The sequence below is a fragment of the Saccopteryx leptura genome, chromosome 3, assembly GCF_036850995.1.
Source record: "Saccopteryx leptura isolate mSacLep1 chromosome 3, mSacLep1_pri_phased_curated, whole genome shotgun sequence".
Lineage (NCBI taxonomy): Eukaryota > Metazoa > Chordata > Mammalia > Chiroptera > Emballonuridae > Saccopteryx > Saccopteryx leptura.
The window spans coordinates 88,165,532-88,191,198 of NC_089505.1; the positions used below are offsets into that span (position 1 = coordinate 88,165,532).

The 25,667-nt window shown below is 51.8% G+C and overlaps 1 protein-coding gene across 6 annotated transcripts in view; it reads left to right on the top strand.

The window, feature by feature from the left end:
• The window catches only part of LOC136399599 (calmodulin-binding transcription activator 1-like), a 729,052-nt gene that overhangs the window by 662,773 nt on the left and 40,612 nt on the right, over window positions 1-25,667 (top strand). Inside the window, exon 1 of one of the 6 annotated variants that reach the window (XM_066374929.1) lies at window positions 14,126-14,270. The exons of the other annotated variants lie outside the window; for them this stretch is intronic. The gene's annotated coding sequence lies outside the window, so the exon portion shown is untranslated. Of the gene's footprint in view, window positions 1-14,125; window positions 14,271-25,667 lie in introns of those variants that run through there. 6 annotated transcript variants of the gene reach the window in all.

Below are 25,667 nucleotides of genomic sequence, written 5' to 3' on the forward strand. Positions count from 1 at the left end.
TCACACAGCTTACCGTCCAGTGGAGTAAGAGCGGACAGGGTTCTTGTGCTCAGACAGCTTACCGTCCAGTGGAGTAAGAGCAGACAGGGTTCTTGTGCTCAGACAGCTTACCGTCCAGTGGAGTAAGAGCGGACAGGGTTCTTGTGCTCACACAGCTTACCGTCCAGTGGAGTAAGAGCAGACAGGGTTCTTGTGCTCACAGCTTACCGTCCAGCGGAGTAAGAGCGGACAGGGTTCTTCTGCCCTCACAGCTTACCGTCCAGTGGAGTAAGAGCAGACAGGGTTCTTGTGCTCATAGCTTACCGTCCAGCGGAGTAAGAGCGGACAGGGTTCTTGTGCTCACAGCTTACCGTCCAGTGGAGTAAGAGCGGACAGGGTTCTTGTGCTCACACAGCTTACTGTCCAGTGGAGTAAGAGCAGACAGGGTTCTTGTGCTCACAGCTTACCGTCCAGCGGAGTAAGAGCAGACAGGGTTCTTGTGCTCAGACAGCTTACCGTCCAGTGGAGTAAGAGCAGACAGGGTTCTTGTGCTCAGACAGCTTACCGTCCAGTGGAGTAAGAGCGGACAGGGTTCTTGTGCTCACACAGCTTAACGTCCAGTGGAGTAAGAGCGGACAGGGTTCTTGTGCTCATAGAGCTTACTGTCCAGTGGAGTAAGAGCAGACAGGGTTCTTGTGCTCACAGCTTACCGTCCAGTGGAGTAAGAGCAGACAGGGTTCTTGTGCTCACAGAGCTTACCGTCCAGTGGAGTAAGAGCAGACAGGGTTCTTGTGCTCACAGCTTACCGTCCAGCGGAGTAAGAGCGGACAGGGTTCTTGTGCTCACACAGCTTACTGTCCAGTGGAGTAAGAGCAGACAGGGTTCTTGTGCTCACAGCCTACCGTCCAGCGGAGTAAGAGCAGACAGCGTTCTTGTACTCACAGCTTACTGTCCAGTGGAGTAAGAGCAGACAGGGTTCTTGTGCTCACAGCTTACCGTCCAGCGGAGTAAGAGCAGACAGGGTTCTTGTGCTCACACAGCTTACTGTCCAGTGGAGGAACACTCAGACCTGGCCACCAAGCCTTTGCACAAAGAAGCATTTGGGGAGCTTGTACCAACGCAAGGGAAGGGCAGCTCCTCAGGGAGGTCTGGGAGGAGGGATGTCTTGAGACAGTGACCATCCAGCTAAGATCTGAAGGAGCAGCAGAAGTTAACCCCATAAAGAGGGGAGACCAGGATCTTCCAGGCGGAGGGGACAGCACGCACAGAGCTCTGTGGGGGAGGCAGCAGCACGGAGGCTGGGAAGATGGGGAGGGAGGCAGGGATCAGGCCAGGCAGGTTGGAGGGGCGCTCGGGCAGGTCCCTGAGCGCCAGGCTTCATCCCCATGAGAGGGAGGCACTGAGTGTTTGAGGGGTGGCCACATGACCAGGTTTGCATTTCGAGAAGTGCTCTTGGCTGCTACGTGGGGGATGGATTGAGGGAGAGCCAGAGCGGGTGAGGGTAGACCAGTTACCCCTCCAGGCTTGGAAGGCGGTTGGACTTGGAGGTTCCAGAGAGGAGGGCACAGTCAGGAGACATTTAGGAAGTGGCATCGGTAGGCTTGCAGGTGGGTTAAGGTATGTAGAGGACCAGTCACACATTGGGTGGCGTTTGAAGGACACCCACATGAAAAGCCAATAGTAAGCGCATGGACATAGGTTCCAGAGCTCAGAGAAGCATATGGGCAGGAGAGAGAAGTCGGTGACATGTCTGTATGGCAGTGGCATTGGATGAAATGGGTCAAGGGGTGTGGATGGAATTGACAACAGTGAGACTATGCTGAGTCCCAAGGCCAAGGATTTTAGTCTTAATTTTCATTGTGTCCCAAGAAGCCAGGAGCATAATAGGTGCTCAATAAATATTTCTTCAAGAGATAGATGGATGGATGGATGGATGGACGGACAGATGGGTAGACAGACAGTGGTGTCTTTGTGACCATTGTCCTCACTGCTAACTGACCTCAGCTTTAAAAGGCTATAGCATCCCTGGTATCAGAACCAGCCTGGGGAGGGAGGGTGTCCAGAACTGACCTGGCACCATCCCCTTTCTGGTCTCCCTGTCACTGGACAGGCTTCAGGCAAATGACCCAAAACAACATCCTAAGCTCCTTTATGAAACGTGCCCAGGTCAGGCTGCCATCGGTGCTCCTACGGGGCCGCCAGCTGAGAACAGAGAATGCTCCCCTCAGCTCACTGAGGTTGGACTAGGAAGGGACAAGCACACCTCTTCCCTGAGCTGCTCATACCTCTCCACCCTTCGGGCCTCAGAAAAGAGGGGGGCTTCTCAGCCAGATCCTTGGTAAGTCACTACATGGTAGGTCACAGTCCTGGGGCTTGGAGGGCCTCAGCTGACCCTCTGTGACTCTCTCATCATCTGACCCAGTCTTATCTTAGCCTGGTGAATGCATGGGTAGATGGATGGATGGATGGATGGATGGATGGATGGATGGATGGATGGATGGATGGATAGGTGGGTGGATGGATGGGTGGATGGATGGATGAGTGGGAGTGCAATATGGATGGATGGTTGGATGGATGGGTAGCAGAATCAGGGACTGCAAAAACCTGCCCATCTCCATGATGACCCACTGTCCCAGAATGCACTGGGGTTACTGTGACAGCAAGACCAGCCTGGCCCCGTGCTAAGTGCTTCACATTAACCACCCTGTTGAAGCTTCACAGCACCCATCTCCTTTGGCACTTGTGACCTTAGGTTGTCATTCGTAGGTAGGCACCTCACCCCCTCCCAAAGAGGTCATAAACCATGATGGAAAGAAGAGCTTTGGCCTGACCTGTGGTGGCACAGTGGATAAAAGCATCGACCTGGAAATGCTGAGGTCGCCGGTTCGAAACCCTGGGCTTGCCTGGTCAAGGCACATATGGGAGTTGATGCTTCCAGCTCCTCCCCCCTTCTCTCTGTCTCTCCTCTCTCTCTCTCTCTCTCTCTCCCTCTTCTCTCTAAAGTGAATAAATTTTTAAAAATTAAAAATTAATTAATTAATTAATTAATTAAAAAATAGGAGGGAAAAAAAAAGAGCCTTGGTAGAAGCCAGCCCATTGGCCACAGGTACCCGCTGAGCCCCAGCCACCTGCGGGTCACTCTGCTGGGCCTGGGGCTTTACATGTTACCTGGGCGTGCCCTCTGCCTCTGGGAGCTCCCAGTCTAGGACAGAAGGCAAGTCATACCACACAACTGGTGTGATGAATGCTCCCTAAGGACGGGTGCGGAGCCTTCGGGGAGTACATGAGGACAGGTGGAGTCCGGCTGCGGCCCCATCAGGAAGAGAATGCGTTTGACGGGGGCCGGTTCTGTATGAAGACTGTTCCATGTGTTCATTGGAGCGCTCTGCACACGCAGGAAGGACGTGCAAGAGTTAGGCAGCTATGAAGGGAGAGGGAGCACCTTCTGTGCTAGGGCCCAATAATTCCCCCAAAGGGCTCATGGGACCCACGCCTGCTGTCCCGCCCACGGTATACCTGTATTTTGAGAGAACGGTACCGACGGAAACCAGCCAGGGGCTGGACACACACAGGACAGGGTCCAGGGGGGCCCAGCACCCAGCTTCCACTGCCTTCTCCCCAGGGAGTCGGGACCACATTCCTGTCCCAGCATTGACGTGCAACAGTGCTTACGGAGTGTGGTCAGCCAGGGAAGCTCACCCGAGCCTCACTGTCCAGTCTTTATAGGGGCTCCACAGGCACACTGTTGGTCCTTCCAGCACGGCCAGCGTTCAGCTATCCCATGTGGCCAGCCCCTACCTTAAATCATATTGTTAGACTATCTAGTGACCCAAGGCCCCCAAGCCAAAAAAAAAAAAGACACTCCCATCGGGCATGACATGCCAAGGGTTTAGAGACCCCCCCCCCAGAAAGCAAGAACAAAGGGCAGACCCTGTCCTTGGGCAAGGTTAAGTTGTTTACTGCACTGAACAGCATCGTCCCCCTCCCGCCCACCCCCACCTGCCTCCCCTACCCCTCACTCTAGCAGGACGATTTTTTTTTTTGCTGTCCTGGTGGAGAGAGGAAATGGTGAGGTCTGAGTGTCCTCGTTGTTGTTGCTGCTGCTGTTTTCAAAGTATCGCCCCTGCACAGCTCTTGTGTCATGTTGTCCTCAGTGGTGCCTTCGGGCCGGAAAACACATTTTATAATGAAAAACGGTTCGATTGACTACTTCATCTTCTGCAGAGTATTGTGCAAAGTTCAGGATTTCCTGGGCAGAGATGTGAAATTAACTGGACTGCCACTGATCTGTCCACCTAAATGGTAAATTAAATGAGAAGTTCTAAGGTACCACTGACGGCTGAGGGCATTATCCTAACACATTATTTCAATTACCTTTTGAAATGACCAACCTGTGCCCACTGCCCGCGGTGCTCCTGCTCCTCCGTAAGGGAGCCTGCTGCCCGGCTCCGCCCTGCGCCGATGGCACCCCTGGCTCCAGCTACATTCTTTCCTCACTAAAGCCTTCTCCCCATGACTCCACTTAATGAGGCTGCAGGGTTATCAGCAGCTCCACTTGGCCTCTCCTCCCTCTGCCCTGTCTCCCCCTCCCTCTCTGGTGCTGGGGGTGGGGAGCCTGGAGAAAGCCTCAAACCAGTGTCCCCCCCCACGTCTAACAGTGCCCCCTCCCGCTCCTTCCCCCGACCCCCCCAAGGAATGGAGCTGACCAGCCAGGCGCCCACGGGGGTCTCAGCCAGGGCAGGGACCTGGGCACAGGGCATGTCTGCTCAGTAATTCACCTTTGAGACAAAGGGAAGACGTAGATGCAGCTCTCAGCCATCTTTGACGAAGCTAACAATTCAGTGCAATTGTTAGGGCATAAAAAATGCATCGCTGCTCTCATTTTATAAGCCTGAAGAAGTCTGTTATAACATCAGGAGGCCTGGCCTGCCCCCCCACCCCCCCACCCCACCCCCGGGGAATGGCAGGGCCTGCACTCAGGTGCTGTGGGGCCAACCTAGGAGGCTGCATGATGCGTTCGAGGCCCCCGGGGCTCTAACTAGGAATTGGCAGGTACACTTATGAGGAGCCTTTGTGCCCGTCCCCTCATACAGAGCAGGGAGGAGCGAGCTCTGGGTAGAGAGCGCCCTGCAGCAGGAAGTCTGAACCCACGGGTTCCCTGGCTGCGTCCCTCCCTGCTGTCCTGGCTTCTGTTTCCTGGTACGAAAGGGAGTGGGTGCTCATTGGGTAGCTGGTGAAGAGCCCTGGCATCATTTTCAGTTACTTGAATGTGAGCTCAAGATGGGAGGATAGTGGCGTGGGGCCTCCTTTCTCGCAACAGCATCCAGGGGAGTTCTCTTTGAAGCGGACGGTGTTTCTAGAGAAGGTCCCTTGAATTCATTGGTCCCAAAGCCAGTGAGCTACCGTCCTGTGTGTGGGGTCCTGGCTGCACCGTGAGGGGCGATGGTGGAACGTGACCCGGGGGTCAGAGAGAGCAGGTGGGGGTGGCGGACACATGTGTGCGTAATGCGCCTGCGCGTTGCCTGGGTCGGTTGTTCCTTTGAGTCGGTGCCACTCAGCACCCAGATGACTACGGATGCACCCCCCCCCCCAAACTAAACATGTCAGCTCCGCCTCCCCAGGCGCAGGAGATGGTTGCAGTTTAACTTGTGCTTGCATCAACTGGAGACTTCCCTTTTGATTGTTTTTTTTTTTTTTTTAATGATTCATTTTAGAGAGAGAGGAGATGGGGGGGAGAGAGCATCATCTGTTGTTCCACTTAGTTGTGCCCTCCCTGGCTGCTTCCCATTTGTGTCCTCACCGGGGAATCGAACCCGCAACCTGTTATTTCAGGGCGATGCTCTAACCCAGTGGTCCCCAACCTTTTTTGGGCCATGGACCGGTTTAATGTCAGAAAATATTTTCACGGACCGGCCTTTAGGGTGGGACGGATAATTGTATCACGTGATGGAGACAAGAGTCAAGAGTGAGTCTTAGACGGATGTCACAGAGGGAATCTGGTCATTTTTTAAAAATAAAACATTGTTCAGACTTAAATATAAATAAAATGGAAATAATGTAAGTTATTTATTCTTTCTCTGTGGACCGGTACCAAATGGCCCACGGGCCAGTTCCGGTCCGCAGCCCTGGGGGTTGGGGACCACTGCTCTAAGCGACTGAGCTAATTGGCCAGGGCCTTGATTGCTTTTTTATTTTCAGTAGCTCAGAACACGATTCGATGTGACACTGTGGTGCCTCCCTGTGACCTCAGTCATAATCATTCCTAGGTCCTAGCGAGTTGCTTCCCTGAAGGGGGTGCCTTTCCGGCTCGTCACCCATGCACAAGCTTCTGGTTTGGGTGGCAGCCACTGCCAGTTTGGTGGTTTCAAAGTGGTTGTCAGCGTAAATACTGGGTCATTGGATACTGTTGTCACCTACGAGACAATATGTCACTCATTTATCATTCATCAGATTCCCATGTTAAAAAAAAATGTCAACTTCATAGGAAAGCACCCGTAGCAGTTTCAAGAAGTGCATTTTGAGTGGACTTTTTGGGCAAACACACCCATTCTCAGTCGTGACTCCTGTGCGCCGCCGTGCATACGGCAGGCAGCCTCTCGGAAGGCTCATTGGGTTTCCTCCCTGATGGCGAGGCCAACGGCAGCCCAGGACCGCTAACGTGCTCACGCAGACCCGGATACCGGAGCTTCCCGAGCTCCTGTCCAGAAGGGGCGGGGCGGGGGGTTGGGCCCGGAACCAGAGCTGAGGCTCAGGGTTTCTGCATAGGAGGGTCTACAAGCCCCTGGCCAGGCAGAGATGCACGGAAGTGGGGAGCTATGCTTAGATGAAGGTGCTTGTTCCCGTCAGCTCGGGCAGCCAGAGCAAAAGGCAACAGGTGAGGCCACTTAGACAACAGACATTTATTTCTCACAGTTCTGTGGGCTGGAAGTTCAAGATCAAGGTGTCGGCAGGTTTGGTTTCCCTCGGGGACTCTCTCCTTGGCTTGCAGATGGCCTCCTTATCCTGTGCCCTCACATGATTTTCCTTGTGTGGGCATGCAACCCCAGTGTCCCTTTGTGTGTCCAAATTTCCTCTTCTCATGAGCACACCATTCAGAGTGGATTAGGATCCACCTTACCAGCTTCGTATTAACTTGATCGCCTGTTAAAAACCCTGTCTCCAGACACATTCTGTGGTTCTGGGAGTCAGGGCTACAGCGTAGGAATTTGGGGAGGACACAGTTTAGCCTGTTGCAGAGCTGTTCTCTAAAACACAAGAATCTTGCCAGAAGGGGATTTCATCACTGTCACAAGGGCTTTTCTAGGGCCCCAGACCTGCTCTCTGTAACATCATGGGGGGCTTGTGACTCAGACACCCAGACCAGGGGCTTCCGCTGGATTTTTGCTGGCCATCTAAGCCAAGGTGTGGACTAAGTTACCTGGTCCTATTGATTAGCTGAGTCCCTCACACCTTTGGCCCCAGGCTGTGAGATCACAGATAGTCACTGAGTCCTTAGTGATGCAGCCACTGAAACCCCATCCCACCCTTTCCCTGTTTCCATGGAGACGTTTCCATGCCCGTTTTACTGATGAGGAACCTGAATCTCAGGGTCCAGAGGCTTGTCCCATGTCACACAGTGAGGGATTCGAACTCAGGGCAGTCAGGCACAAAAGCCCACTGGGAGCTTTATCACCACACACCACCCCTTCCGGCGTGGTAATTTGGGATTACCCACCTTTGACAGCGCTGCCCCTCAGAGCAGAGCATATCTCTGTGTGCCCCCACCCCCGCCACTCACACACAGACCAGCATGTATATTACCGTCTAGCCTGCGTTCCGTCCAGGCGGCGGGGAGGGACTGGCTGGGCCTATGTGAGCCATTAGGGAGAATGAGCTGAAGGTGTCTTCACCCACCTTCCTTGCACTCCCCTTCTGCATTATGTCCCTGAGAGTGACCCCCTATTCCTCGGCTGGGGGCTCATGCCTCCCTTCCTCCCTGCAGATTAGAGCTGACAGCCTCCCCCAGGCAATACCAGTCATGGTAGCCCACTGTGCCCTGGGAGCAAATGCTTTTTCTTCCCGTGGACCCCACACCACCGTCCCCTACCTAACAGACCACCCCAGGGCTTGGGGGGTCGCAGCAGCCAGTGTGCACTAGTTCTCCTGATGCCGCAGGTTGCCTGGGCTCACACATGCAGCCGCATTCACTGGACTGGTCATTTCAAATCCAGAGCCCCTACAGCCGCAGCCCCGGACACTTGCTGAGCCAGGCCATGCTGGACATGCACCGGGACCACTTCAACACAGCCTCAGACCCATTTTCAGAGGAGGAAACTGAGGCACAGGAAGAGAAAGGAGCTGGCCACGCAGGGTGTTAGTGGTAGAGCCCAGGCTGCCGACCGAGAGGCTAGACCCTGCCCCCCGCCCGCAGATGGAAGGCTCAGGCTGAGACAAGGACGTTGGCCACTCGGCTGGAGGTGTCTGAGGCTCTCTGCAGAGCTAGCTTCACCCCTGAATCCACTGGCCACTGTGACCGAGAACACCAACGACGCATCAGGGAGTTCTCCACGGGGAACCCCAAGTCCAGGACCTCAGCTGCTGAGGAGGCCATCAGGGCAATTCGGAATTTGGTGGACGACCCTGGCTTTTCCCTATCCTTTCAGAAACACAATTAGAAACGACCCCACTTCTGACCTCCTTCTGCCCTGGGGGTCACTGTCACATGACTTAGTGCCTCCACTGTGTCCATCTTGTCCATCCAGGGTCTCCATCTGCCATTACGTCCCCCATAGGACGGGACACAGGGGCTGGGTGAACAGGGGTCTCCCGGCCCCCCTGCCCTTGACCCTCTTTTTCTTCTTGTCCAGTTGTCTTTTCTAAAGTCAATCCGTTGACTCTTTTTTTATATGGCAGTCTTTTTCTCTTACTGTGTGTGTTGAGATAGATACACCGAATTTACTACATTGAGAAATAATGAACACACCACACAATTCACCTATTTAAAGTGTACAATTCAAAGTGTTTTAGTATCTTCACAGGGTTGTGCAGCCATCACCACAATCTAGCTTTAGAACAGTTTCGCCCCCACTAAAGAAAGAAACCCCATACCTATTAACAGTCATGCCCCATTCTCTCCCTCCCCCGGTGTCTCCCCTCCCCAGCCCAAGGCTACCCCTCATCTACTTCCAATCTCTATAAATTTGTCTGTGCTGGACACGCCATTTCATATAAGTGGAATCATACTTTCTGTCATCTTTTGTGCCTGGCTTCTTCCACTCAGCATCATAATGTCGTCTAGGTCCATCCACGTGGTAGCGTCTCTCCGTTCATTCCAAGTAAATGTCCGTGTGCGTGGACATACGTTTTCAGTTCTCCCAGGTATATACTTAGGAGTGGAATTGTGGGGGCTGATGGTCACTCTAGGATCAGCCTTTGGAGAAACTGCCAGACTGCTTCCCAAAGCAGCTGCACCATTTCCCGTTCCTGCCAGCAGGACGGGAGGCTTCCCTCTCTCTCTATAGCCTCGCCAGCACTTGTTATTACCGCTCCTTATTGCAGCCATCCTCGTGGGCATCAAGTGGCATTCTGTGATGGTTTTGATTTGCCTTTCCCCACCGACTAATGATGCTGAGTGTGTTTTCATATGCTTATTGATATTTGCATATCTTCCTCGGGGAAGTGTCTATATAGATCCTTTGTTCCTTTTTTTTTAATTGGTCTATTTGCCTTTTTATTTTTGAGCTGTAAAAATTCTTTTAATAGTCTAGATATGAACGAGTCCCTTTTAGATGTGTGATTTGCACTTCTGTTCTCCTGTTCAGTGAGTCCCTATTTTTCACTTTTTAAGTGGTGTCCTTTGCGGCGCAGAAGTTTTCAGTTTTAAAGAAGTCCAATTTATCTGTTTTCTTCTTGGATGCTTGTGCTTTTGATCTCATATCTTAGAAACAATTGTCCAATGCAAGGATGGGAAGAGTTAGCTCTATGTTTTCTAAGAGGTTTTTCTTTTCTTTCTTTCTTTCAGTTATTGGCTCTTCCATTTATATTTTCGATCTGTTTAGAGCTAATTATTATATATGGTGTGAGGTAGGGTGTCTGTCTTCATTCTTTTGCTTGGGGATAGCCAGTTACCCTGGCACTATTGGTTAAAAAGCCTCTTCTTTCTCCCCAATTGCTTTGTCACCCTTATCTGTAGTGTTTAAAACGTTTTTTAATTTCTCAGTGCCTTCAAGATGCACTGACCATGCATCTTGGACTTATCTTTAAATTGTTCCTTCATTAGCGAAGAGTCTCATTGGATTTTTTTGTTGTTGTTGTTGGAAGTTGACATATACGCAGCCATATTTGATTTCTTAGGAGTGGTGATGGCGCAGCCCGATCTTGGTGGTTTACCTCTCACTCATGCTGCAAGTCCAAGGCCAGTTGGAAGGGAGGGCTCCACTCGTCACAGTCCCTGGGGACCCGGCCTGGTAGAGTCCCCTCTGCACAGAAACAAGCTTCCCCAGTTGCTGGGGCTGGGGAAAAAGAATGTGGTGGGTGGCTCACTGGTTCTCGGAAATTCCCAGGCTGCTCACTTAAACAAATGGTGCGAAATGGTCCAAGAGCTTCTAGGTACTTGGAGAACCATCGTTGTAGGGCGGAGTGAGCACAGGCTTGAAACTTGAAACCTGGATCTGCTGCTTACCATCTGTGTTTTCTTTGGCCAAGTTATCTAATGTCTTAAATCCTTTGTTTTTTTCCCCTCTATGTAATATCCAACCGGCAGGAAAAATAGCAGCTGTGTATGTGAGTGTCTAGTGTGACAGCAAGCGGGTGACAGGCACCCAGCTTATGGTGGCTTCCTTCTCCCTCACCTGCAGGAACCACCACCCCTGGGGCTCGTCAGACCCTCAGTGGAGGTTAGGGCTGGGATGAGGACTCACCGTATCTGCTTTAAGGGGCGCAACTTGCATTTGGTCCTGGGTGCCGCCAAGTGGACCCATCACCAGCAAAGTTTTCTTTTTCTGTTTTAAAAAATGACCCAGGTATCCTCAAAGCCCCATAAAATCTAGTGTAATCACCCACTTGAAGCACACACCTGCCCTACCCTGTCATTTCCTAACCTGAAGAAAGGAACAAGAACACCCACCAGGAAAGACAGCCTTTGGGTACTTGGTTTCAGCCTGCAGTCAGAGCTCTGAGCTGGCTTCAGAAGCACCCAGCTCGCCCCACCCAGCTCCATCTGACTTTTTATGCGTGGGCCCAAGGAGGGCATGTGCTCTGTGGCCTCCATCTGAGATAGAGGTGCCATGGGAATCAGGGTGTCCGATCTTCCAGGTGGGGAAAGGCCCCACCCAGACCACAGTCAGGGGGCTTTCCCCCTGCAGAAACGCCACCTCAGGCCGCCTGAAAAGAGAGCTCCAGGCCGCTGAGTCCAACTCTGTCCCCAGGGCACAGCCATTGGGCTGAAGCATCCAGGATTCGACCTTTCCCATATGCTCCGCGGACATGGGGCCACTGGTGGGAAGGTGAAGGGTCATGGGTTCCCCCGAACTCCTTCTCAGGCAGCTGAGATGCCCAGGCCTGAACCTAGAGTTAAACCCCTGCCTTTGTCATCAAACCCAAGAACAGAAACCTCCCCAGCTGAAAGACGCAGATGTCTGGAGGGGCTCCCAATCTTTGGCTGGGGTCCAGGTGCCGGAACCAGATCCCATCATCCCGAGTGCCCCGGTGCAGTGCCCCTCAGCACCCCGCCTCCCGGGCTGGTCTCTGTTGCTCACAAGCCACTCACTCAGAGTCATTCTACAGACTATCAGTCACATATTCCCAGCATGCCGGCATTGTGCGAGGTGCCAGGATAAGTTAAGACTTCGTTCCTATTCCCGAGTAACAACTAACTTTTTAAAAAAACACCTTTTATTAACATACCCACACAATAGACATATGGAAGAGCACACATATAAGTATGTGAAAGTCAGATCACAAACTGAGTTCTCACACACTAAAGCCAGTACCCAGCTCAAAACCACAACATGATCAGAAACCTGAAGCCTCCCTCCCTCCTTTCTAGTCACTACTCCCTCCCACCACCCCCAAGATGCCCTGACTGCTAATAGCAACAAGAACCCACTTGTATTGAGTGTCCTCAGGCGCCAGGCACCTTGCACCTACCTATGGACTCCTTCAACTCTCACCCACGGACAGAAAGGCACTTGGAGTGCAGCAGGGCTAGCAAGTGGGAGAATTCTAACTTTGAATCTAGGCAGCTTGTGTCCAGAGTCCTTGACATTTGACTACAACCCTGACCTCCATTGCCGGCCTCCCGGCCTCGGAACAAATAGAACCTCCTTGCTGTGCGCTTAATATGGATGCCTTTTTAACAATGCTCCCAGGGCAGTTCTGCTGAGAGCGTCAGGAGGAGCCAGGAGTGTGGGGTGGGGCGGGGGCACTGGAGCCAGACTTTACTGAATGGAAAGGAGTGCGCCCAGCTGAGAAAGGGGGGAGGGGTGCAAGGTAAGCAGAGTCGGGAAGTGCAGGGGTGCTTTGCCTTGAGAGTGGGTTAGAGGCACACGGGGGCAGGAAGATGAGGACTTACTGGAGCAGGATTGAGTGTGTTGGGGTGTTCTGACTTCACCAGGCCCCGCCAGTAAGGGATTTTTCCAAGCTTTAGAATCCGTGGTCAGCCCCCAATAGTGAGACCTGGCACCGCGGTGTGAACAAGACCGAACCCAGCCTTGCCTGGGATGTCCTTGGCTTGGCCTCTAATGATTCATTTTTGGTTGCACAGATTTTAAGGGCTGTGCAAAATGCACTGGTTGTTTTCGTGTGTGTTTGGGTAGGGTCAAAAAAAAAAAAGAGACCACACCTCCATATTTTGAAACTGTTACTAATCTAGATGGCAGAGACAATTTTAAAGATAACTGACAATACAAAGGAAAAAAAAAGATGGCCTCATCACAAGTCCGCATGGGTCAAGCACTCTGTATGCATGGCCGGCAGGGGTAGGTGGTGGAGCAAATGAATAAGAGCAGAACCCAGAAAAAAGAAGGGGGGGTCGTCCCCTGGGATGCCTGGAAGGCTGTTGGGAGATGGTGAGTCTTAATGGAGAGGTGCGACTTGGACTTGGGGTAGGAGGCAGGAGATGGAAGGCGAGAAGCTATTATGCATAAGTATTCAAGTGAGAAACCCGAAGCCAGAACTTTTGGACACCAGGGTTAGACCCAAGGAGAGGGCGGAGGCCCTGGAACTCCAGCTAATGAGCTCGGGAACCAGAGCCTTAAATGCTCCTGAACTCCCAGGGGAGCCGCTCTTCTCCGTCACTGCCAGACATCCTCGGCCGCGCCCTGTCCGACGCCTGGGGCCCCTTCGCACTCAGGACCTGGGACCCACCCAGTGTGCTCTCGCGTCCTCCTGGGCGCCTCCCGGCTTCTCCGCCGTTGGCCGCCTCCCGAGCCCTGCACCCCTCCTTCCCGCCTAGCCTTCCTTGCTCCCCCGCTCGCGGCTCGGCTCAGCGCAGCGCAGTGCCGGCTCCTCCCGCGGCTGCATTGCAGACGCTATCGCCGCAGGGTGCGCCAAGGCCGTGCAGGGAGCCCGAGCCCGGGTACGCAGGAGCCTCGGGGCGCGAATCTCTCACGCGGACCCGACGGCGCCACGGAGCCAGGAGTCCGCGGGCCGGCCCTGGGACGGCTCCGCGGGCTGGGCACACGAAGCCGTGCGCCCTCGCCGCGTCCACGGGCCCCGGAGGAGGCCTTATGGGGCCGTGGGCCCAGGTGCTGCCGTCGAGCTAGGAACCGTCCCTGCCTTCGAGCGGACCGCGGCCGCCCCCCTGGTGGGCCTCGCAGAATCCGGGCGGGGATCGAGGCCACGCCGTCGCGAGGGGTCGTAGCCCGCCCGGACCTCGCCTACGGGCGCCAAGGGCCGCAGGACCGCGCTACGCCCGCACCGTCCGGGCCGGGCCCGCCGCCGTCCAGCGCGGCGCCGCGCGGCTTGGGCGCAGTTCCGGCGCAGTCCCCGCGCCGAGCGGCTCCGTGCCCCACACCTGCCTCTGCCCGGCTCCGGGTGACGTCGCGCCTTCGGATTGGCCCGCGGGCGGGGCCGAGGCCGGTGAGCTCACCGCCGCGCCCCGCCATTGGCCCGAGTGGCGCACCCGGGGCCGTGGCGGGGAGACAGCGGTACCCGGAGCCCGAATCGTTCCAGCTGCGGTGTGTGGAGCTGAGCGGGTCGGGCCGGGCTGGGTTGTCGGGACCGGGCCGGGCGGGGCCGCGCGGGAAGAGGAGGAAGATCCAGGCGGCTCGGCGCCAGCGCGACTGAGTGGTGGCTCTGCTCCCCAAGTCCGAGTGAGTGTGCGTGAGGCCGAGGGGAGAGTCGGCCCCGCGCGTGCGGTCGAGGGCGGCGGCCGGCGGGGGCGCGCGGGGCGAGCGGGGGCGGGGCAGGGGGCGCGCGCGCCGCGACCAGGGCGTGGGGAGCACGCGTGCTCGCGGCGGGGGGCGCGGGGGCGCGCGTGTTTACGCTGGGGAAGCGGGTGTGAGAGGTGGGTGCGAGGGCACGCGCGTCTGGGGAAGAGGGGGTCCAGAAGGTGAGGGGCGCGCGTGTTTACTCGGGGGAAGAGAGTGTTTTGACGCGTGAGTGCGCGTGGGGACCGGCGTGTGTTGACAGGGCGCTTGTGAGGGAGGGGCGATGGGATGAGTGTGCGGGGCGCGTGCGGATGGCGCGCGTGTTTGAGGAGCGGGTGTGCGGGCACGCGTGTTCGCGGAGCAGCGGGAGCGCGCTTGTTGGTGGAGAGCGAGGGACTGAATGGATTTTGTGGCGCGGGGGCTTGGAGGCCGGCGTTTGTTGATAGTGCGCGCGTGTCTGCGAGAGAAGTGCGTGGAGTGGGTGTGAGGTCACGCGGATTTAGGGAGCTAGGCTGAGCGCGCGCGTGTTTCTACGAGGGCGGGAGTGGGTGTGAGAACAGGCGTGTGTGCGCAGGGCAGTGGGAGTGTTGTGGTGAGTGACGGTGGCGGGCGCGCCTGCGGGGAGTGGCCGCGTCACGGCGGCCGCTGGGGGCGGTGGGGCCGCTGGCTGGTTTTTGTCTGTGAGGCGCGACGCGGCGGGCTTTTCGGATCCAGAGCTCTCTCCCGCTGCCGGGCGGGAGGGCGGGGATGAGGGTAGGGACAGGTGTCCCCTCGGCGGGGAGAGAGACGGGAACAGGTGCCCCTTCCGCAGGGCACGGGGAGAGAGGTGGAGACAGGTGCCCCTCGTCGCGGCGTGGGGAGAAGGGCTGGAACAGGTGCTCCCTTGGGGTGCTGAGAGAGGCGAGAAGGGCCGGGACCGGTGACCCCTTGGCGGGGCGCGGGGAGAGAGGCTGGGATAGTGTCCCCTCCGCGGAAAGAGAGGCGCTCAGCCGGGGCGCTTCTGCAGGAGAAGGCGGTTGGAGGCTGCATTTCTTAGCAGGCCAATGGAGTGAATGAACGTTTTATTAATCCGTGCGTAGAGCTCAGCGGGGAAAGTTGGTTAAATTCAGAGACTGAAGGTTTGGAAGAACTTCCTGAGAGGTTTGCTCACCTGCACACCTGGGCGGGAGAAGCGCCTTGACCTATGCTCCCACCAGCCAAGCTCTGGTGGGCTGGAATAGAAGCTGTTATCTTCTTGCTTTTATAGGATCTCGTGATTTGGTTTCCTAGGTATTGTGCAACGTTAGGGCAGCTTCAGTGTTGGAGACCATTTCAAATCTCCCTAGATCTCTAACGGGCATCACAGCAAATTTCTCTACAAATTGGGCAGCTAAATAAATTTCTGAAACTAGAATACTCTTGCAAATTATTTTCTTAAGCAGTTGCTTCACCAGGAAATGCTGATAATTTTAAACTCTCTATTTTGTCTGCTATGCTTGGAAGATTTCTATTGGCCTGAAGTCATATTAGCAGAGTAAATGCAGTAAACATGAGAGAGTTCTTGGATGGTTACAGAAATGCCTCGTGTAGTTGATTGAATGAATGCATTATATTTTTTTTTCACCAGAGAGGCCAGAACCCAAAACATTACATTTGTGCTGCCAAAAAATTTTGTCCTATGTGGTAAATGGCTGGGCTGTATAATAAAGAGAAACACATTAAAGCAGTAGCACTCTGCATGGCTTGTGCTTATAGGAAGATACTATGTTAAGACCAGAATAAGATGATAGCAAATAAGCTCATGTTTCTCTTTACGTTTGACATAGGGAGGAGTGACTTAGGGAGTAAACCCTGGGTTTACTTACAGGACACGCGTTTACCAAATAAATTTAGATTAGTAATGGGAGCAAGCAGAGGGCTGCTGCAAGTTCCTAAGGGACCTCAGTTTGGTCACCCCGATTAATAATATTTCAGATAACCTAAGCAGAAACACAGGATTTAATCGGAGTCAGCCACAATATTTTATTATTTAAGTATTTAAGTATTTTAAAGAGTCCTGTTTTTGTGAGGAAGACACACAGACACGCTGTCATTTTCTCTAGTCCAGTATTCAGGGCTCTGTTTGCTGGGCCTGTCCGTCTCTGACGGCAGCTGTCACCGCTGCAGTACGTGCCTGTCGACTGGAACACAGATAACAGGTGGAACTGGGAACTGTTTACTTCCTGCGACATAGACGGTGAAGTTAACAGAGTTGGTTGACACTGAAAGTTTCCCCCAGGGAAAGGTGTGAAGCGCTCACTGGTGAGTGAGAGAGTCCACTGCTCAGTTGAGGAGGGGGGGGGTCCCTCTTCTTGTGTGCAACACACGCAGGGGAAATGCACATTTTGGGGGATGTTGCGTTTCCTTTGGGAATGGTTGGAATTTTTCTGCTCTGCTTTGATCACGGCTGTCCTGAACTTCTGAAGTTGCAGAATCGTGTCTGAGGAAGAATTGTTCATGTGTTGATTGAAGACACAAGTTTAGGAATTACACAGAACAGTCAAAAAAAAAAGGAAAAGAGAAAAGGTCATTTTGTTCAGCGTGGCACAGTTCCATAGCCCGCACAGTGGTTTCTGGAAGTTCTTTATTGTCCCTTCCCCAGCCCTGGCCCCAGCTGTTCATGGTGTGCCTGCAATGTCTTCTCACATTTAAAGGGCTTTGCTTTCTCTGACTTAAAGTGATTTAATGTCTGTATTCCATTGATCTTGTCAAAAGGAGGCTCCCTGAATGGTGCCAGGTCTTCGGTGTTAAACGTCCACCGTGGCCTCCTGTCACAGCTCGATGTTTGAGAGCTTATTTCACTTCTATAGTCCTTTGCCGGAAAGCTTTCGGCATCCACACGTGACCTAGGTTGATGAGTGCACACCTCAACGTGTTTTCAAAAAGTGGTTTAAAGGAGCTGACAAAGAGATATATTGCACAATGAAGAAAGGTAGAAAGAGAAGAAAGGAAAGATCAAGCACAAGGGAAGTGAGTGTCCAGGAAGAGGAAATGGTGGACAGTGAAGTTTGTAAACAACGTCCATTCCATGAAATCTTACCTTCCAGCGCCTGGCTGTACCCTGCGCCCCAGGCTTCTTGCAATTGTGGAAGAAGTGACAGCGGGGTTAATTTTGTCTCTCTGACGCCTCTCAGACAGTGAATTTTCTTATCTTTCATGTATTTTCTGACAGCAGCGATTAATTGTTAAGTGATGACGGGAGAAGCCCTAGAGGAGACGCATTGAATCACCTTAAACACTAGGTGTTAACATGAGTCACATTTGGCATTTAGAAAGTGCTTAGGGGGCTGGCAGAGTAACACAGACGGGTCATCACCTCATCATGGCCATGAAGGTTCTCAGTTGATGGGCTTATCCCTTTCCCCAATGGATGGCCCTGACATCATAGGACCAAGTTTTCTTTGCTCTTTTCTGATGCACCTAGATTTGCATTTGCACACAGCAGGCAGACCATCGGGTTTGATGGCCAAGCAGCCTTTACCACCAGGAAGTAATTGCTCTCCACCCCTTAAGCAACATAACGCCCTAGCTCATTACATCCACTGGACCATACTTTGTAAATACAAGGGGCTTTTATTTTTTCATTGGGAAGGGGGTGTATGTGTAGACAATGCCAGTATAATCTTGCTTGATGCTTCATTTTAGTAAAGTTCTTCTCATGTACCAACTGAAATTTTAGCTTCAAAAGTATGTCATGGTACTGATAATTGGCTTAATTTTATATTGTCTTATACGCGATGGATGTAGATCATAACATTAGTCATATGACAAACAGAGAGGTAAGTCATCAACACACATTAAGCACCTACTGTATGTCAGTTGTTAAACAAATTATAATTAAAAATTAAACATTAACTTGAGGAAGGTGAACTCTGGAAGGAATTTAACCAGGGTAAAAGTTTATAGGAATTAAAGGGCTGATGGTAAATTTATGTAACATTTTTGTGATGTGGAAAGAGCAGACAATGGAAATCAGTTTCTCCAAATATATTAAATGAACATGTAGCAACCACCCAAAATTAGCCAGTTAGTCTCTTTTTTTTTTTTTTTTTTTTACTTGTGGTCTTCTACCTGACTTTGGCCACCCTCCAAACCTGACCCTACTCTCTCAGCCAGCCTTGCGCTGTCCCCCGGCAACTACCCAGCACAAACCTTCCATTGCAGTCTGGCTGGTGTTGAGCCCCGCCCCACACTCCATGCTAAATTCTGCCGCCTAGTCCTTGAGCCCAACTTGAATCTTACGGCATTAACAAAGCCTTGCCCTTCACCGCCCCCCAGGTTAGACCTGTGGTTTCTCTGCAGGCAGGGCCGCACCTCCGCTGGACCCTCCCCTCCAGCCTGAGCCTGGGGAAAGCTGGAGGTGCAGTTTCATCAGTACCGTCAGTCAAAGAAAGATTATATGCGTGGTGTGGATACAGTGAGGAGCAGGCAGTGCATTTCGTCAGGCCTGCACCAAACCCGCCTGATCCTGTTTCATGCATTCAGTTCAGCCTCGTCTGTTGGTAGTTTAGGCACCAACTCTGCGGCTCTCCCACTCAGGTCAGCTCAAGCTCCCTGGTGGACGTGAGTGTTCACGGAAGTGGTCTAGAGATGGCCCCCGGAAGGCATGGCCTGCACAGGGTAAAGTGGATAGCCAGGTCTGACACCTGAGACCTCATCTTTCCGGAGACCTTAAGACTGGCCAGAGGCTTGCTATCTGGGAATGTGTCTAAATAACAGCTTGTCTGCTTTGATTTTAATAATTAGCCAGGTGAGGGCTGGGTTTCTGTTTTGGCTCGACCGCTCACCCAACGAGGAGTCTCAGGTACATCGTCTTATATCTCCCAGTCTCAGCTCCGTCCCTGTTTCCTGCTGTCAGTGGTGGTTCAGGAAGTCAGTTTAGTGGTCAACATCAGCAGGGTTTTAAAATCAAAGTGCGTTGCACCTAGTAAGGGGAAGTTGTCCCCAATGTGTGTGTGTGTGTGTGTGTGTGTGTGTGTGTGAGAGAGAGAGAGAGAGAGAGAGAGAGAGTGTGTGTGTGTGTGTGTGTACGGGGCTGTGCTTCTCTCTATGGGTCACAGTCAGAGCCCCTGGACCAGGTAACTCCCACGTTCTCTTTAAATCTCATTGTCCTGCAGTGAGTCCCGCGAGACCAGACGTATTTGTTGTTATGATAGTCAATTTGGAGTAACCTAAGGCCCAAAGGAGTTAAGTACTTCTGTACGTAGATAACTCAACAACAGACGGTCCTCAGCTAGGCTGGAGCTCAGTTTACCTTTTCCTGTTTTTCTGATTTTTCTGGGCCAGCAAAAATGTTTCAGGTAAACATGACTGCTTACTTCTGCCGTAATTTAGCCCATGTTTTATAGAGAAAGTCCAATAATGATATTTGTTTCCTATTTTTAAGGCATATTTACTGACATTGAATATTTTTTTGTTTGTTTGTATGTGGAAGTAGAACACTCCTAATATTTATTTAGCAAAAGGGTTCACATTTTAATTAATAGATTTTTCCTTAGAACTCCCTCTCCTTTTAGCAGAGCTCTAACTCAAACGGACCCATGTGAAAAAGGGAACTTATTGACCCTTGTGATGTCTAGTTTTGGGGTTGTCTTCGGGTACCGCTGGTTCCAGATGCTTAAGGGATATCGTTAGGAAGCTCTCATTGCCCCTCTGGGCTCACCCCTCCTCTAGCTTGCTGTTATTCTCAGTCAGGGGTCGCCAAAGTGGTAGCAAGATGGCCCCCTCAAAGCTCCAGGCTTAGATTTTGCCGTCTTTTGTCAATATGTCCTGGCACACAGCACTTCTTTCCTGGTAGTTCCGGGAAATGTTTTGTTCTTCTTTGCCCGGCCGGACTCCCAGGTCCAGTCACTTGAGTGAGAGGAGGCCATGCTCGCATTAGCAAGGCCTGGCCCCGAGCCAAGAGTTGAGGTCAGCGCCGCCTGAAGCGGGCACAGGGCTGGAGCAGCTCCCGAAGGAGGACAGAGGCCCCCTGGCCAGGGAAGGACAGAGGGTGCCCGCTGGGCAGGCGTACTGCGAGGGAGCCGGCAGTGTTCCACCTTCACCCCCGGAGGTCCCGTCCCTGAAGGAAGCACCGTTCACACTGAAACGGCAGAGGCTCATAGTGAGATGCACTCCATCATTTTATCCTGCGGTCCCCTGCACAGGAGGAGACCCCGGGACTGTCCCCTCTCTGTGAGCCCTGCAGTGGGTGCCGACTAGCAAATCGTAGGACTGTTTTTTTCAAAACCTATGGTTCAAGTCCTTAATATTCCACACCGTGGTTTGGATTAATCAGCAATTCTGTTTAAATATCCATTTGTCTCTTCTACTAAAAGAAACCATTCATTTCACTCGAGCCAGAATCAATGCCCCTGGCATTTTTGTGTGTGTGTATGAAAAATGTTTCATCTAATGCAAGAAGGAGGAAGTGCTCAGCCTAAAACTGATGATATCCTAAGTCAGTTGTTCCCAGATCAGCGGTGCCACAGACGGTAGGTAGGAACCCAGGCGAGCCTGAAAACAAAGATCTTTCTGAATCCCTAATAGATTCTCTGTATCTGCAGGAGAAAAATAATTAAAGTGTATAGGTACCATAGTTTTCATTCCATAAGAGGCACCTGACCATAAGACACACCTAAGGTTTTAAGGAGGAAAATAAGAAAAAAAAAATATTCTGAACCAAATGGTGTGTTAAAATATTTAATAAAATATACCACAATAATATTTCAACAATGTAAATTCAACAGCAGTATTAACAGCCATTAGCACTGTTACTAACAAATGAGAATAGATGTTAATGTTCAAATACTCTTAGTTGTCTGGGAACCCGCAGCAGCTAAAAAAAAAAAAAAAAAAAAAAAGAACATTCGCTGCATAAGACGCACGGACATTTTCCCCTCCACTTTTGGGGAAAAACGTGCATCTTATGAAGAGCAAAAAATACAGTACCTATCCCCTATATACCATAAAACATTATATAGAATACATAATCCATGTAATATAGAAATATATAATACACACTTAAGGTTACAAAACAGAGGAAATAACAGACTTCACACTTGCCTATTAAAAACCCACTAACGACAGAAAGCTTTTCCTTCAGGAAACATAAAACACTCAACTCACCAAGTTTTAGATTTAAAAGTCAGGATTGTGAACTATGTTCAATAAAGAGCAAGCAGTAACTAACAGTGTTGATGCCTCTGAAGCCTCCAGTGTAACCCTTGACTTACACCAGTGGTCAAAGACCTGTGACGTTGGACCCTGCCAGACTTGTTAAATTACTTTCGTGAACTGGTGCTAAGGTGTTCTTTAGTACTGAACAATCACTCGCGGTCATTTGAGAGAGCCACTATTGCCTTTACTGCAAGGACATGGATGCCACAGTCTCTTCCCTATCAGGATCTGTGCGAGGAATTTCTTCCCGATCTCAGTACCAGGAAGAGCCATGCTGTCCAGAGCAAGGGACAGTGATCTTGAAACAGATTCCCTCCCTTTCTGCTTTGTTTGCGGAGTTCAGCCAAATCTGGGACTCACGGCCAACCATTTGGGGGGACTTGGTGTGCGTTTTCTGCTTAACAGCTCCATCTGAGCTTTGTTTGACGCTTCTCACGAATCTTGCCCTTACCTCATGTTGTTAACCAAAAGTATTTTTTATCAGTCCCCTCAAACAGAGGTACCCCGGATCCAGGGTTCTTCCCAGTCACGTGAAGGCAGGTAGGGGATAGCGAGGTCCAGGGAGGATGAACAAGGGCAGGAAGGGGCATCGGGAAAGATGAGGAAGAGGAGAGAAATGGAGCCCGTGGGATGTGGGAGGGACTTGCGGTGGACAGCTCCCGGGGTTCACGGCTCCCGGGTTCACGCCCGCTGCCCTTTGAGTTGGTTATGGTTCTTTAATTCCATTGCTTAACTGCTCCCCGATCTTTAGATCAACCACACCCCACATGGGAAAATTAAAGAAGCCCAATCTGGGGATGTCCATGAGGATAGCAAGACACCTTAGCCCCACATTGTAGGAAATCCCCATTCAGTGAAAAACACAGTTAAGTGTTTAGCTTTGCCCCCGTATCCAAGGGATGTTCGAAGACTGGCCTCAATGAGACATCCATTCAGCCCCTCACTGGTTCGGAATTTGCCAGAATGTGCGGATTGCTCTCGTTTAGGGGTAGAGGGCTAGACTGGTCTAGGGGTACAGGGCCGGAGGGAGAGGTAGCATGCCAGTTACCGCCTCCCAGCCCAACGTGGTCGTGGGCAGCATGCAGGCACCGGACAGCGGCCCTTGATGAGTTCTCGGGTGGCATGTGGAGCCAGGACACAGAATGGTCCCCACACAGGCATCATGACACCACCAAAACAGAGCTAAATGGATTCCAAAACTCTCGTCGCTCCTTTGGAGAAATATTTTATTCCTGAACAAAATGTTTAAAGTAGCATAACTTGGATTTTTTTTAAAGTTTATTTTCTAGCACTTCTCAAAAAGGCCTATAATAAATTAGAAAACAGTATTCTTAAATTTTTTTCTCTGTCAAGATCTACTTTATAATGGGACTGGCATTACCGTATTTTTCACTCTATAAGATGCACCTGACCATAAGACACACCTAGGGTTTTAAGGAGAAAAATAAGAAAAAAATATTCTGAACCAAATGGTGTGTTAAAATATTTTAATAAAATACTGTATTTTACGCTCCATAAGATGCATGGGCATTTTCCCCTCCACATTTTTTTGGGGAAAAGTGCGTCTTATGGAGCGAAAAATACGGTATATACAGCTATTTCTTTTTAAATGTATGCATTTCAGCCTATTAAGTTGGAAAGAGCCTCACCTATATTGTATTCCAGAGTTTTACAAAATCTTCCAGCATTGTGAACAAATACTCTTGTAGTTCATAAACATTTGCATTCTGGAAAAAGCCTCTCTTTGTGGAATCCAGTGTTTAAAACAACATATTTTGAAACATCTTGGGCTTTAACTCTCTCACAAGTTTGAGTTCCCCAGACCTCTGCGAAGGTCTGCGCAGAGGGTACACGGACCCTGAGCTCGGGAGCAGTGAGCTCAAGAGCAGAGTGTGCCAGCGGCGGGCGGGCCCTGAGTGACAGGTGAAGCGTGAGTTGCAAACCACTGGAGAGGGACGTGAATCCTGAGCACATGGTCTTCGGTCAGATGTTGGGACCAGGAACTCAGGGCAAAGGACTGCTAGTATGATTTAGGAGTATTAGCTAGGGGCAGCCAGTGCCCCCCCATCTCTATTTTTAACATCTTTTCTGCAGGTCCCACATAACAGTTCTTACCAGCAGGGTTTTCTTTTATCTTGAGTTTCCCATTGGCTCCGCCCTGACCTTGACATAGAACACTTTTAAGGAGAAAGCTATCAAATGGAGGAGGTATAGACCAGCCTTGATGACACGTTTTGTTCAATTCCAGATGCCCGGTGCCCGGTGCACCTGTGAGGCTCTGGTAGAGGTGGCCATGCGAGGAGTGAAGGCTCTGCTCTTCACAGCTTGGCCGGGGTGAAGCCCGTCCTAGACACGACCACCGGAAACAGGTTTTGTTCCGTGCCGGGCCTTTCCCCTGCCGTCCTTGAAATTCACTCTCCCTGTTTTGAACAGATACAGTGAGATCACTTATCCAGGAGGTGTTGACTGAGGGCCTCCTATGTGCCAGGCATCGTGCTGGGTCTCGGGAGTGTAGCCAGGGACAGAACGAACACAGTCGCTAGCCTCGTAGAGCTGTAAGGGTGTCACTTTCTCTTTGTGTTAGGCTGAGGTTCTGGAAACAAAGGCTCCTATCTCGTTTGGGTGTTGGATGGCTGGGGGCTCCCACACCCTGAGCTGCCTTGGTCATGGTCCCATCCCAGAGCCATAACACACGCGCTGAGCCGTGGGCGCTCAGTAGACTTTGCAGAACGAGTCTGTCTGACCCTGATTCTACATGGTTCTTCCCCAAGGATGTTAAGTATGTGGTTTTTGTTTTGTTTGGGGGGTGTTTTGGTCACAGCTGAGCACCACGGACCCACCCGTTACTGGGTAATTAACATGCCTTCTTCATGGTCAGGGTCTTTCTTTCTTCCTTTTCCATGTTTCGTGATGCATTTCAGTGGCCTTCCACTGTCCCATGTTCGTGTCCAGGTGAGATCGCTGTTCCTCTCCAGGTCTTGTTAGGATATTTCTTTAATGACCTCATTGGTCTCGGGGTAGCCCACGCCCCTGAGCCTTCCTCTGTCTCACTGTTAGGGCTTTACAATGTTTCAGTTGGTGCTCATAATGTTCCTTCTTTTCCCTGTGCCCTGAAACCAGGGCGGCAGTGTCCTCCAATGGGGTGCTTTTCATTTTTTCGTGAAAAGTCCTGCTCTTTTGTGGCCCGTGTGAAGGTGAGTGTGGGGTCCGTGTCAACGTGCCCACCGCCCTGTGCTCTCATGCTCGCTGCCCGGTTTCACTCCTGTTTCCTCCACTTGGGTTTGCTGCTTGACTGATGTGCCGTCGGCTCCTGCAGAATTTAGGGTGCCCGTCTACGCCAAGCGTCGTGCTCTGGTATTGTTGAGCTCCCTCAGTATCAAGCCCCGTGTCCTTGCAGAAGAGGCCTGCAGTGTTTGCCCTTGTGCACTTTGGATAGCTCAGAGTATCCAAATGAGGGTTAATGGTCGATTTGCTGTGCTGCCCACATAGCGTCCGGGCTCCTGATCGCTGTCGGTGGTTTGAGCAGCATGCTGACTGCTTTTTCCCGCCGTGTCTAAGACCCTGCATTCATGAACCGTGCAGAACACAGACCCAGGAGGAGAAATACCAATCCGAAGTCGCTGCAGACGAAGGAAGTCTTAAAAAGAACGGCTCATGTCCATGTCTAGTGTCTCGGTACACAGCGTTGGGGAGTTTTTGAGAAGTGGAGTGTGGCCATCTTTTCTGAGACTAAATTTAGCCGTTGCTTTGGAAAATCCGAGTGGCACAGCGTGTGCTTATCTCCGTCGGCCCTCACCCTTCCCTCTGTGCTTGGGCATCTTAAACGGCTCGCTGGGCAGGCGCCGCCTCACATGCTCCGGCGGCCCCGTTTTATTCTGGGGAGGAATGAAGTGACTTCATTCTCCCTGTCTTCCTGAGCTTCCTGAACAATTCAGAAGACTTCCTAAGCAGCAGCTACCGCTTCTTGACCGAAATAGTTCCCGTGTCGCCTCCTCTGCCATACTGGCCAAGGGCTGGAACTGGAATGAAAGACGGCCTCCCGCTCCCGGTCCAAATAGCAACAGGAGGGCACATGTGCACTTGAGCCACAAATAACGCGTTTTAAAATAGCAGATGGTATTTGACGGTCACTCCTTCATTCATTTACCTGCCAAGGCGACTTTT